Source organism: Erpetoichthys calabaricus, chromosome 14, assembly GCF_900747795.2.
Source record: "Erpetoichthys calabaricus chromosome 14, fErpCal1.3, whole genome shotgun sequence".
NCBI lineage: Eukaryota > Metazoa > Chordata > Cladistia > Polypteriformes > Polypteridae > Erpetoichthys > Erpetoichthys calabaricus.
This window is the reverse complement of record NC_041407.2, coordinates 107,802,149-107,816,606: the sequence shown is the minus strand read 5'-3', so window position 1 is coordinate 107,816,606 and position 14,458 is coordinate 107,802,149. Positions and strand designations below refer to the sequence as shown.

General features: G+C 43.6%; 1 protein-coding gene across 11 annotated transcripts in view; it reads left to right on the top strand.

Moving 5' to 3' along the window:
- The first annotated feature begins 13,712 nt into the window (after nt 1-13,712).
- The window catches only part of maptb (microtubule-associated protein tau b), a 109,116-nt gene continuing 108,370 nt past the window's right edge, over nt 13,713-14,458 (top strand). For 8 of the 11 annotated variants that reach the window (XM_051918919.1, XM_051918922.1, XM_051918918.1 and 5 more), the window contains exon 1: nt 13,714-13,858. The gene's annotated coding sequence lies outside the window, so the exon portion shown is untranslated. Of the gene's footprint in view, nt 13,859-14,102; nt 14,264-14,458 lie in introns of those variants that run through there. The other 3 variants (XM_051918916.1, XM_051918915.1, XM_051918914.1) reach the window with 2 other exon arrangements.

Below are 14,458 nucleotides of genomic sequence, written 5' to 3'. Positions count from 1 at the left end.
CTGGATATTCACTCATGCAGCCGGCTTAGTGAAACATTTTTTTTTTTTATCCTAGAGCCCCATGATACGTCATCAAACATCTGTAGTGCCCGTGTGCAGGACTATTCACTTTTCTAGACCCTCCCAAGGACACGTAAACGATAATCAAACCTTTATAATCCGCTCAAAACCAGTCCAGTGCCACCTTCCCCTTTTGACTTCAATGCATTTTGTCAAATTTGGCGAAGTCCCTGAAGGTGTCGGGGATTTCACCAAACACACGGCAGAGAGAACTCGGCGGCGTTCGCTCATCACAAGTTGTTTCCATACACAGAAGGCAGAGGACCACCTGTTTATGTTTCCTACATGGATGTTCAAATCTGATTTTGCGTATTTTTTGGTGAATTTCTTTGAACGTAATTACAGCAGGACATGCGGCTGAAACCATTGCTGCCATTAAGCCCAACACAAAGGTAATTCTGTTTGATATTTGCCACGTCCCTTTTGCCAATTTTTTTTCTTTGATGTCAACATAAATTGTAGAGCGACCAGAAGACAAGGAGGCCACTGAAGTGGTGGGCTCAGGATTTTTTCTTTCCCTTTCAACAGCATGAAGTAATATTTATACATTTACTTGAACACTCTAAATAATCGACGTAGATCTCAGCATTAACATTTGCAGTGAAACTTCTATTGAAACATCTTTTGTATTGCTTGTAGTGGCAAAAGGCAATGTTATTCCAACAGATGGCGCATCACAACGTTTTGTAATAATAAAATTCTTCATTGCAAATGTTTGTAATGTGCCATCTGTTAGGAAGCAAAATGCAATGCAAATGTATTAATACACTTGATTGTGATGTGCCATCTGTTGGAATGACCGTGACATTGCAACCAGATGGATACACAGATGTGCAGACACTTATCCTTTTATTAAGGTGGACTAGCTGTTGGAATGACAAATGCAATTCACATATCTCTGTTAGTTGTCATTCATAATGGCATTCATACAAGCAGTGCTAATGTGTTTGATGAGCCACCTGTTGGAAAGACAAATTCAATTCACATATCTCTGTTTTATGCCTTTTGACATGGGACTTCTAAAGTAACAGTGTTAATGCATCTGTTGGAATGTCAAATGGAATGCATTTTATTTTTACAAATGTTTGTAATGTGCCATCTGAATTTCCCATCGGGATTAATAAAGTATCTATCTATCTATCTATCTATCTATCTATCTATCTATCTATCTATCTATCTATCTATCTATCTATCTATCTATCTATCTATCTATCTATCTATCTGTTGGAATGACAGAAACAGAACAACCAGATGGACACACAGATACTTATTTGTTTATTAAGGTGGACTAGTTATGCTACCTGTCCAAGACAGTTTGAAATCTCAGTAATCACTAAAGACCTTCAAATTAACAATTGTAGTGCACCATCTGTCTGTTGGAATGTATTTTGCAATGCATGTAGTGATGAAATTGATTACATATGTCATTCTAACAGATGAGGCATCACACACACTTGTAGTGATAAAATGCATTGCTACAAATGTTTGTGATGTGCTGTTTGTTCAAATGACAAATGCAATGGATACGTCTCTGTTTAAAATGCATTACTACAAATGACATGTCAGGAACATAGCAACTGCAAGGACAAACAGATACAAAGACACTTATCCTTTAATTAAGGTGGACTAGCTACCCATCCAAGACAGGTTGAGATCTCAGTAATTAACGTAAGCCACTATTAGAATGTATTTTGATATACTGTACATGTAGTGATAAAATGCATTGCATTTGTTATTCCAACAGATGGTGCATCAAAAACATTTTCATTAATAAAATGCATTGCATTTTTCTTCCTAACAGATGATGCATTGCAAACATTTATAGTAAAGCATTTTATTACTACAAAAGTTTGTGATGAGCCATCTGTTGGAATGACAATCTCAAAGCATTTTATCAATACATGCATTACAAAATAGTACAAATGTTTGTAATGCACCATCTGTTAGAATAATAAATTTACAGATACACACAATGACTGACTGACTGACAGACACACAGACCCTTGTCCCTTTATTAAGGTGGAATTGACACTTTCTGTCATCATATACCTAGCGCTTTGAGTACTGAGAAAAGCGCTATATAAATGTAATGAATTATTATATAAGTAAGGTCAGAGGTCGTCATTAGGCTTTACATTTAGCTAATTGATTTCCACAGACTTCTCTGTAATGTAACAGCAAACTTTGGCAAAAACTGAATGAAATGCTGAATAATTAACGGCCTTCGCCTTCCTCGACTAGTGGTTTTCCATCTGGGATATTGCAGCGGGTGCAGTAATGTAAGCCTCCTCACTTATAGAATTGAAAGATGGATATCTGCTGTGTAATTACTTTCTCGAAATACTGTGGGAAGATGTCAATAAGCTTGTTGTTTTTTTTTGGTTTTTTTTCTGTGAGATGCTTTTAAAGTAACCACTTGTGTTTAAACCATTGTCCCTTGTGAAAGACTACCTGCTTTGTTGTGGACTGACTGATGCCCATTAAATATATATGGCATGCTTGCCCATATTGAACAAAAGAAAAGGCTGTCTGTTGAGTACTTACCTCCAAAATCCAAATGGAACTCTGCAAAAATTAAATATGCTGCGCGAATATTTCTACTATCCGTCAACCTGCCACTGGCGCTCCATCTACTGTTGGCTCCTGCCTCGCTGAGCAGTGCTGCAAGAATAGGCTCTGCCCTCGGGACCCCAAAATTCATTAGTTAAGAGACGGGCTTATTTGGGTCATTAAATCACAGCAAGTCCTCCCTTTTGGACTTTTAGCCTACGATGTGATATAAGGCACTGTAGTAGCCAATGATCATGTTATAGACAACCCAAGATCATCCCATTGATGAGAAAACTCTGTGTGTGTGTGTGTGTGTGTGTGTGTGTGTGTGTAAAATCTGTGAGGAGGCCTCGGTAAATCAAATGCTGTCCGCTTCAAGGCTGTCGTCACCGGGACTGTCAAGTCAGACGATGAGAACAGCTACAGTAAATCTCCCCCTGGGAACAAATAAAGTCATATCTATCTATCTGTTATATAGTGCCTTTCACATTTCTATCTATCCATTTATCTATTTTATAGTGCCTTACATATCTATTTATTTATCTGTCTATTATATAATGCCTTATACATTTCTTTCCATGTATCTATTATATAGTGCCTTTTATATCTACTGTATCTATCATATGGTGCCTTTCACATTTCTGTCCATCCATCTATTTTATTTTATAGTGCCTTACACATCTATTATATAATGCCTTATACCTTTCTTTCTATCTATCTACTGTATAGTGCCTTTCACATTTCTATCTATCCATCTATTTTATTGTCTTACACATCTATCTATCTATCTATCTATCTATCTATCTATCTATCTATCTACATATTATACAGTGTCTTTCATATATGTATCTGTATATCCATCCATCTATTTTATAGTGCCTTACACATCCATCTATCTATTATATATATTGCCTTTCACATTTCTATCTATCCATTTATCTATTTTATAGTGCCTTACATATCTATTTATTTATCTGTCTAATATATAATGCCTTATACATTTCTTTCCATGTATCTATTATATAGTGCCTTTTATATCTACTGTATCTATCATATGGTGCCTTTCACATTTCTGTCTATCCATCTATTTTATTTTATAGTGCCTTACACATCTATTATATAATGCCTTATACCTTTCTTTCTATCTACTATATAGTGCCTTTCACATTTCTATCTAACCATTGTATTGTCTTATACGTCTATCTATCTATCTATATTATACAGTGTCTTTCATATATGTATCTGTATAGCAATCCATCTATTTTATAGTGCCTTACACATCCATCTATCTATTATATATAGTACCTTTCACATTTCTTTCTATCCATTACAGTATATAGTGCCTTTTATATCTATCTATTATATAATGCTTTACACATTTCTGTCTGTCTGTCTATAATGTACTTCCTTTTATATATAGTGTCTTCCACATATTTATCTGTCTATTCATCTATCTATTTTATAGTGCCTTACATGTCTATCTATCTAACTGACTCCAAACTTTGGCCTTGTCATTTTTGGCCAATACCCACATGTACCATCAAGCCACTGCAGGTGGTCCAAAATGCAGGGGTCCATCATTTTGTATCCAGTCTACCAAGATAGGCCCATGTCACCCCTGTCTTCAGAAGAACATATTAAGTTCAAATTCTTGCTGCTTGCCTACAGAGTAGTCAAAGGGGCCTCACTGGTGTATATGAGGCAACTTGTGAGGTCTCCGCTCCTCCTGGCCCACTTAGCTGTGCTGATGAATGGCGCCTGGTGATGCCACCTCTGTGTGGTATCAGATCTCAGTCCAGACCCTCTTCATATGTAGCTCTTAGTTGATGGATCGAGCTGCCCGACTCCATCTGAATTGCTGACTCCCTCATCAGTTCAAGGGGAGAACTGACCTGAGTGAAGTGTTTCAAATGATGAAGGGAATTAGTGCAGTGGATCGAGACGGTGACTTTAAAATGAGTTCAACAAGAACACGGGACATCGTTGGAAACTTGTGAAGGGGAAATCTCACACAAACATTGGGAGTTTTTTCTTCACACAGAGGGCCACAGACATTTGGAATATGCGACCAAGTAATGTGGTGGGCAGTACGGACCTTCAAAACTCTTATTTTAGAGAGCTTGTTGGGCTCAACGGCCCGTTCTTATCAAAATGGATTCAATTAAATTCGTTTTATGGACACTTCATCTTCTGGCCAGATGGTGGCAGCAAAAATATATTTTAAAAAAAAATCCACCGTCCATTCCTTCTCCAGCTGGGCTTTTGCGGGGGTCTTGGGTGTTGGAAGCGTGCGGTCTATCGGAGTAGGAGCCACCCCTGGACTCGAGGCCGGTAACTGTTTAAATAATTTTGCACAATACACGGTATTTATATTTTTTGATCTGCTGTGACTTAAAAAGGATGTCAACAAAATGGAGCGGAGGGAGTGTTTGGCACAAGTGTTATAGGGCAGGGGCACAAAACGCAACGCAAATCAAATCACTTTTTATTTATATGGCACCTTTCAAATAAAAAATGGAGCTCAAAGTGCTTTAAATATTAAATAAAATTGAAAAGAAAAAAAAAACCGCTTCATACCCAGTAGGCAATTAGTTTATTTTATGTCTTTTAATTGTATTTCTAAGAATGATTCAAATAATTAAAAATAATAAATAAATAAAATTTGAACTTAAAAGCCAGAGTACAAAGATGTGTCTTGAATAACTTTTTAAAACAAGGAAGTAATTTCAGCCGCTCTGGTTGCTCGTGGTGGTTGGTGGCGCTGGTGCCCAATGGTGAAACGCTGCCACCCCACCATATTAACTCTGAGTAAGTGGAGACCCTCAGAACTGGGGGGGGGGGTCTTAGAGGATGAAGGGGAGTGTAAACACAGTGCCCTCCATGATGTTTGGGACTATTTGATTTGCCCCTCTGTTACTCCACAGTTAAAAATTTTAAAAATCCAACCATTCAGATGTCGTAATTAAAGTATGCATTGCAGACTTTCATTGAAGGGTCTTTGCAGATGTTTCGGCCACAACACACTTTTTTTCTACACGGCCCCCCATTACAGGGCACCATCATGCTTGGGACACATCGATGGCAGGTCTGTTTAGGACTTTGTCAATTATCCTTCACATGAAATGGCTGCTTGACGTCTGCCAGGTGCCGAAGGTCTTCTCTGCCAAGCCTCTCATGCAGCCATCTTCAGCTCGGGGGGGCTTGTCACCTTCAGTTTTCTCTTCAGCATATGGAAGGCCTGCTCAGTTGGATTGAAATCGGGTGACTGACTTGGCCATTCAAGAATTCTCCATTCTTCAGCTTTTATAACTCCTGGGTTCTGGGTCACCTCAGCAGTGTGTTTGGATCATCATCTCATTCTAGGACAAAGTGGAGTTTGGGGGGCTTTTACTGGAACTTACATTTACTTATTTGGCTGACACCCTTTATCCAAAGTGACTTACAGCATTTATGATACAACTGGTTCCATTTGTTTGGCAGGTCAGGTGACTTGCTCAGGGTCACACACTGGTGTCAGTAGTGGGATTTGAACCCACAACCTCAGGGTCTGAAAGCCAAAGCCTCAACCACTACACCTCATTGCCAGCCTTAAGCAGATCAGATGTTTCTACACACTTCAGAATTTATTGTGTTGCTGCTGTCAGCAGTTCCGTTATCAGTGAAAAGAAATGTGTGAGGACCTATGGCAGCCATACAAGCCCAAGCCATCACACCCCAAGCACTATCACGTTTAACAGATGAGGTGGTCAACTTTGGACCTCGGGATGTTCCCCGTCTTCTCCACACATTGCTCTCGCCATCACTCTGATGAGGTTCATCTTTGTCCCCCAACACCTTTTCCCAGAATTCTGCAGGCTCTCTGAAGTCTATCTTCACAGACTGTAATCTGGCCCGCATGTTTTGGTGGTCTGCATCTTGCAGTGTGGTCTCGGTATTTCTGTTCATGAAGTCTTCTACGGATAGTCGTCTCTGACACACCGAAATCGTCCCCCTGCAGACTGTTTCTGGTCTGTCAGACTTTTTCTTGACCATAGTGAGGATTGTTGCACCATCTGCAGTGGAGGTCTTCCTTGGCCTACCAGTCCCTTTGTGATTACTGAGCCCACCAGTATGTCCTTTCTTCCTCGTGATATTCCAGACAGTTGATTTCAGTCATCCTAAGGTTTTAATGATGCCTCTAATGATTTAATTCTTGTTTTTCAGCCTCAAAATGGCTTCATTGACTTTCATTGGCACAGCTCTTGTCCTCATGTTGAACAATGGCAACTACAGACCCCACAGGGTAGAAGCAGGCCGAGGTGTCTTATGAAGTCATGAAACCCACCTAAGAAATCATAAACACCTGTGACACCAATTGTCCCAAACATTATGGTGTCCTGAAATGGGACAGGGGGGCATGCAGAAGAAGTGTCATGTGACCAGAATGTCCGCAAATCCCCTCCAATTGAAAGGTGCACTTTAATCGCAACATTTGAATTGTTGGATTTGTAATTTTAAACTGTGGAGCAGACAGGGAAGTCAAAGAAAAAAGGTGGGGGGGGGTCTCTCTGTCCCAGTCATTATGGAGGGCATTGCAGTTCAAAGGTCAGCGCTACTTGGAGGTTGCTCGGCCATTAAGTGATGTTGAGGAAGTGAACGAATTTTAAGATCCACTCTGAAAGATGCAGGACGCCGATGCCGTTTAAGCGAAACTGGAGCAACGTGATCGGATTTTGCTTTGGCTCTCCTAAGCTGCAGCCTTTCTCACAATCTGTAATTTGTTAATGGTGCTCTTCAGCAGGACACGTCAAGTAGAGAAGTCAATACGACTTAATGAATGCAAACGTCATCAGCGTGTCGCCATCGTTTTGTGGTCAAAAAGCTCGAACTTCAGCCGCGTCCCTCAGGTGTTGCCGACTTATTGGATGGGAGTTTTAACCTTCCGATCTCAGTCCCAGTTGTCTCCGAGACTCCAAAACTGTGATGTGATGTTATCTTGGAGTCGATAAATGGCCAGGCGTCCATTTAACCTCCCCGCTCATTCCTTTGGGGCCTTTGATCATCATCTCGGTCTTCTCTTCGTGACTTTTAAAAGCTGATCGCACAGCCGCTCACGTATAGCAGATTAACGCGCACTTAAGGGCTTTGTTATATGGGGACCGTCAGGCTTTCCTGCTTCATAGAACTGCGCATCTCCAGCCTAACAATGAAAAGCTGCAGCAGGTTACCAAGAGGACTCGAAGACAGAAAGACAAGCAGTGGAGCAAAGACGTCACTTCGTGCTCCTCCACAGTCCGCTGTTACTGACGATGATCACAATGCCCCCTGATTTCACCTGAGGGCTTCTCCCAGCTGTGCGGGACTTGAACCAGTTTAGGACCCAACCAGAGGACCTGTAGTATAGTGGGTACGCGGCTCAGACAAAACTGGCCATTTAAATCAATAATTAATATAATAATGGGGAGTGGGAGCAGGTCTGCCGAAGACACCCCCGTCTCCGGGTTGGTGCGAGGCGGTCAGCCGTCCGTGCGTTGTCTTACAGGGAAATGCGGGCAGTCTGATTGTCTTATCAGCCCGGGGCAGCAGCAGGTGATCGCACCAGCAACAGCTCCCCGGCCTATAAAGGGGAGCGTAAAAAAGAGGAAAGAGAAACTGGACAAGAAAAAGGAGCGGAGGTTAAAGAACAGAGAAATAGGCAGCAGCCGCAGACGGGAATGTACCCCAGGAGGTAGTGTGTGGCCAGCGCTCAGGAGGAGGGCACGAGAATCACTCCTGATGAGCAGCAAGGAGCAGGATCCTCTCGCGGGGTGGAGCCTGTGACTGGCATTGGTGGGAGGACCGCGGGCTTTAGCTGGGTGGAGCCTGTGACTGACAGCTGTAGGAGGACGGCGCACTTAGTCACAGGCTCCACCCAGCTTAACAGTAGTGGGAGGGCGGAACGCTTTAGCTGGGTGGAGCCTGTGACTGACGGCAGTGGGAGGAGGGCACACTTTAGCTGGGTGGAGTCTGTGACTGACAGCAGTGGGAGGGCGGCACGCTTTAGCTGGGTGGAGCCTGTGACTGACAGCTGTAGGAGAACGGTGCGCATAAACTGGGTGGAGCCTGTGACTGACAGCAGTGGGAGGGCGGCACGGTTTAGCTGGGTGGAGCCTGTGACTGGCAGCTGTAGGAGAACGGCGCGCTTTCGCAGAGTGGAGCCTGGATTGGCAGCAGTGGGCGCGGGAGCAGGGTCCAGTGGCTCCCTGTGGAATGCCGTGGATTGGGCAGAGGGACACGTGCCAGTTTTGAAGAATATCAGCGCCTGTTAGTGGATATCTCTTTTTTTTTATTAAACACTTCAGTCAGGTCTCCTCTTAATATTCTTCTGCTTAAACTGTAAAAGCTCAGCTCTTTTTAATCTTTCTTTCTAATTCATCCCCTGTAGCCCTGAATCAGCCCAGTCGCTCTTCTCGGGACCTTTTCTAGTGCTGCTATCTCCTTTTTGTAACAGAGAGACCAAAACTGCACACAAGACTCCAGATGAGGCCTCACCAGTGTGTTATGAAGCTTCAGTTTAACCTCCTGTGACTTGTACTCCACACGTCAAGGCGCTATATAACCTGACGTTCTGTTAGCCTTCTCAATGGCGTCTGAACACTGTCCAGCAGTTAAAAGTGACGAGTCCAGTGTGACCTCCATGTCTGTATATTGTGTTATGTTAAGGTTTAGAAAGAAGGAAAGGGGATAATAAATTTGTACTGTGGTCTAAAAAAATGTATGTGGAAACCCCACCTTAAAAGAGTGGGTGAAACTAAAGATGAATGGCATACCCATGACAGCCCTATTGAAATGAGGAAAGAAAGATGGATGGGCACCAAAGGGCTCTAAGATGGAAGGTGGTCTAGATGAATGATGTTATATTTGTCTGTAAGTATGTCATGCACAAAGTGACATGATTTTAAATTTAAGGACCAGTAGGGGGCACCTCAGAGCCCCAGACTTTACTTACACAGTCCTGGGTAGAAATAATAAACGCCTTCACTGAGGTTCCCAAATTCAATTCTTTTCTCCTTCTCCATCATTTCCGCCTCCACTTCTCCCCAGGAGAGCTTTGTCCATCTGCACCTCCAACTCTGACTCGCCTGGCTGAGGTGGAGGAGTTTCTTTTAAGTTAGACTTCTGGTGCAATGACTTTGCCTCCAAGGATCTCCACAAGACAGGTGAGTCTCCCCCCCCAACAACACCCTCTGGAAGCCCCCAAGGACCCCTGCAGGACCAGAACTAAAAGTCCCATGTGGCCCAACAGGTGTCCAAGTGGGAGCTACACCACCTAGTGGACCAGAGGAACATATGGCCCAGGGAGGCAGTCGGCCCCTGTCCATCCATAATGTCAACCTCCTGAGGGACCATCCATGCTGTTTGTCCTTTAGTGCCTCCTGGCCAAGTGACGAAGCACCAGCCACCGAATTCAGGACATCAGTCCATCTTTGATGGTATCACACGTGTTGTTTGAGATTATCTTTGGCTTTATTATTATGTCAAGATGATTCGTTTGGTTATTGTATTATCTGTGATGCATTTTTAATAAATTAAAAACAATTAATGGTCATGCAGTAAATGCAATTTGTATGACAGCAGAGTACCTGATTGTGGCTAACACCTCCAGACGGGCGTATGCAGGATAATCAAACTGTCCCGCCGAGACGCTCTGCCCTCCCTCCTTCCCCTACTCCAGACTGGAATCTTAAGTGGTAACAGTGGGATACGCCACTGGGAGGCTTGGGATGTTCTTCCTTCTCTTTGGCTCTGAATAACTTCTCATCATTTTAGGAGCTGAAGCAATCAGCAGGACCAGCTGTAGTCCAGGGGGTCCTCCATCGTGACCCTGGGCAACTGTGTCTCCCGTGAAGTATATAAATGGGAACAAAGCCCTCCTGCGCACACCAGTAAGTGTTAACGTCACGTCGGCTGTTTTGCTGCGTGTGGTTGCAGGTTTGCATTCCAACCGATTCCTTAATAAGCTTTCAGTTATTGAAACTTAATTTGTGTTCACTTGCTTGTTGAGGTTAAGGACGCCCAACTGCTTCTTGAACTCTTAAATCAACGCATTCACAATTTTTCACGTCTTTGTTTTCCTGACCATCTGCCGGTTAAACGTGAGAGGACAATACGAGGAGGCGGCCATTGTGATCCCTTTTTCCCTCCCCTACATGTATTCATCATAAAGTTTCAGTTTTAACAAAACATTTAAATTGAGAAAAAGAAGAAAAAAGGTCCTCACCTTCTCTAGTCAAAAAAACATTTCAATAATAATTTAAAAATGTCCAACAAAACAGGTCAGATTAAGACCCCCAAAGGCCCCAGGGTGACTTGATGAACGGAGCTCTTCAGGGGACAGTTGGTCACATTAAAAACAATGCAGCACACGGTGTCCCCTGCTGATTAACATGTGCGGAGTCTTGAGCGGGGAACAGGGACTGAGGGGGTCCTTCCTATAGATGAGTTCAGCATTTCTTGATGACTTAGATTGACACTCGATCATTTTATCAAGCAAAGGTGGTGGGGGTCCCGCCTCATGGAGTAGAGGATTGTGAGTAGTAAAAAAGCCCCCCCTTGCTGTCACAGGCCCCAGGATACACACCCAGAACGGCAGATCTGGCAAGGAAAACTGAAAGGACCAACAAGCCATAGAATTATATTTTACATTTCATTAGCACGGGCGGCACGGTGGCGCAGTGGGTAGCGCTGCTGCCTCGCAGTTGGGAGACCTGGGGACCTGGGTTCACTTCCCAGGTCCTCCCTGCGTGGAGTTTGCATGTTCTCTCCGTGTCTGCGTGGGTTTCCTCCGGGTGCTCCGGTTTCCTCCCACAGTCCAAAGACATGCAGGTTAGGTGGACTGGCGATACTAAATTGGCCCTCTAGTGTGTACTTGATGTGCTGGGTGTGTTTGTGTGTGTCCTGCGGTGGGTTGGCACCCTGCCCGGGATTGGTTCCTGCCTTGTGCCCTGTGTTGGCTGGGATTGGCTCCAGCAGACCCCCATGACCCTGTGTTTGGATTCAGCGGGTTGGAAAATGGATGGATGGATGGACTTCATTAGCACCTAATTTAGAGTTTTGTTGGATCAAAAAAACTGCTTCCGTTGTATTTATACCAGATTAAAGACAACGACACTATATAATAGATAGATAGATATGAAATACACTATCTAATAGATACAGGTGCTGGTCATAAAATTAGAATATCATGACAAAGTTGATTTATTTCAGTAATTCCATTCAAAAAGTGAAACTTGTATATTAGATTCATTCATTACACACAGACTGATGTATTTCAAATGTTTATTTCTTTTAATGTTGATGATTATAACTGACAACTAATGAAAGTCCCAAATTCAGTATCTCAGAAAATTAGAATATCAATTAAGACCAATGCAAAAAAAGGATTTTTAGAAATGTTGGCCAACTGAAAGGTATGAACATGAAAAGTATGAGCATGTACAGCACTCAATATTTAGTTGGGGCTCCTCTGGCCTGGATTACTGCAGCAATGTGGCGTGGCATGGAGTCGATAAGTCTGTGGCACTGCTCAGGTGTTATGAGAGCCCATGTTGCTCTGATAGTGGCCTTCAGCTCTTCTGAATTGTTGGCTCTGGCGTATTGCATCTTCCTCTTCACAATACCCCATAGATTTTGTATGGGGTTAAGGTCAGGCGAGTTTGCTGACCAATCAAGAACAGGGATACCATGGTCCTTAAACCAGGTACTGGTAGCTTTGGCACTGTGTGCAGGTGCCAGGTCCTGTTGGAAAATGAAATCTGCATCTCCATAAAGTTTGTCAGCAGCAGGAAGCATGAAGTGCTCTAAAACTTCCTGGTAGACGGCTGCGTTGACCTTGGACCTCAGAAAACACAATGGACCAACACCAGCAGATGACATGGCACCCCAAACCATCACTGACTGTGGAAACTTTACACTGGACCTCACGCAATGTGGATTCTGTGCCTCTCCTCTCTTCCTCCAGACTCTGGGACCTTGATTTCCAAAGGAAATGCAAAATTTACTTTCATCAGAGAACATAACTTTGGACCACTCAGCAGCAGTCCAAAGACTAGACGCTTCTGACGCTGTCTCTTGTTCAAGAGTGGCTGGACACAAGGAATGCGACAGCTGAAACCCATGTCTTGCATACGTCTGTGCCTGGTGGTTCTTGAAGCACTGACTCCAGCTGCAGTCCACTCTTTGTGAATCTCCCCCACATTTTTGTTTCCCAATCCTCTCCAGGGTGCAGTTATCTCTATTGCTTGTCCACTTTTTTCTAGCACATCTTGTCCTTCTTCCCTTCGCCTCTCTATTAATGTGCTTGGACACAGAGCTCTGTGAACAGCCAGCCTCTTTAGCAATGACCTTTTGTGTCTCGCCCTCCTTGTGCAAGGTGTCAATGGTCGTCTTTTGGACAACCGTCAAGTCAGCAGTCTTCCCCATGATTGTGTAGCCTACAGAACTCGACTGAGAGACCATTTAAAGGCTTTGGAGTTAATTAGCTGATTAGAGTGTGGCACCAGGTGTCTTCAGTATTGAACCTTTTCACAATATTCTAATTTTCCGAGATACTGAATTTGGGACTTTCATTAGTTGTCAGTTATAATCATCAACATTAAAAGAAATAAACATTTGAAATACATCAGTCTGTGTGTAATGAATGAATCTAATATACAAGTTTCACTTTTTGAATGGAATTATTGAAATAAATCAACTTTGTCATGATATTCTAATTTTATGACCAGCACCTGTAGATAGATTTTCATTTGCCTTCGGGGGACGTTTGGCGTTTAACAGAAGCTCAATAAATAAATAAATAATATCATATTATATTATATTATGACAGACAACACGCCCCTCTCAAAGACACACCAGAATGTGAACACTGTTTCCAATATAGGTATTGAAAATACCTTCTTCCGTGCAGCATATACTGATTTCATGAAAGGCGATTGGAAGATCAGGTAACTGTTACGTCTTAGAATTTTAAAATCTCCCTCCTTGCATTTATTATAATGAAAAGATGCCGCCGGGCAGAGGAGGGGCGTTTACTCAGAGCCCCCCAATCTGGGCAATGCGCAGGGTCCTTCAGCAATCCGGAGCACAAAGCGTGTCGCGTCTGGCCAACAGTTTATCTGTGCTCTCTGGCGCCCCCACTCCCCTAGAGGACACAAACCAAAAGTGCAGCCGTCAGTGGGTTGGTCATTGACCGACTGCAGCTGGAGAGACAAAAACCCCGTCTGGCGCCCAGGTAAGAAGAGCCGATTTCGCGGCGGTGTGCAGGTGCACCGGGGGGCCGAGTCGGGCGAGACAGCGCCAGGGTTGCTCCGGATCCTCGGCTGCCGTCCGCCATCGGGGTTGTGTTGTCGCCGCACGCCCGGCAGCGTTTCGTGTGTCTTGCAGCCTGGGATATCAGCTGGGTGGGAGAGGCCGGGCCTGCCTGTCTTGCGCTCCACTTGACAGCAGTCGAATAAAAAAGGAGATCGTGTCTGCGGACGGCGATTTGTTTCGCCCAGAGGAATAAAACGGAATTTAGTGCCTGAATTTTAAAGACTGTGAGAAAAAAAAACGTGCAAACAGCAGAGGCGGCGGCGGCGTTGCGACGAACTTCAAACGAATCAAGCGGACTGAAATCGGGCGACAATGAACTCTTAAGGTATCAATGAGAATAAACGTACAGAATTGGTTTCTTCCCCTCTTATCTCGTGTCCCTCTGCTACCTGCCCCCAGAAAGGTGGGCACTTTGCGTGTAGTGGTGTTTTTTTTTTTAGCTTGAATTCACAATACAAAAAGGAGTGCATTTCGTGCAGAGCCGCACCGATGCGTTACTCCATGTGAGGTTGCGGGCCGA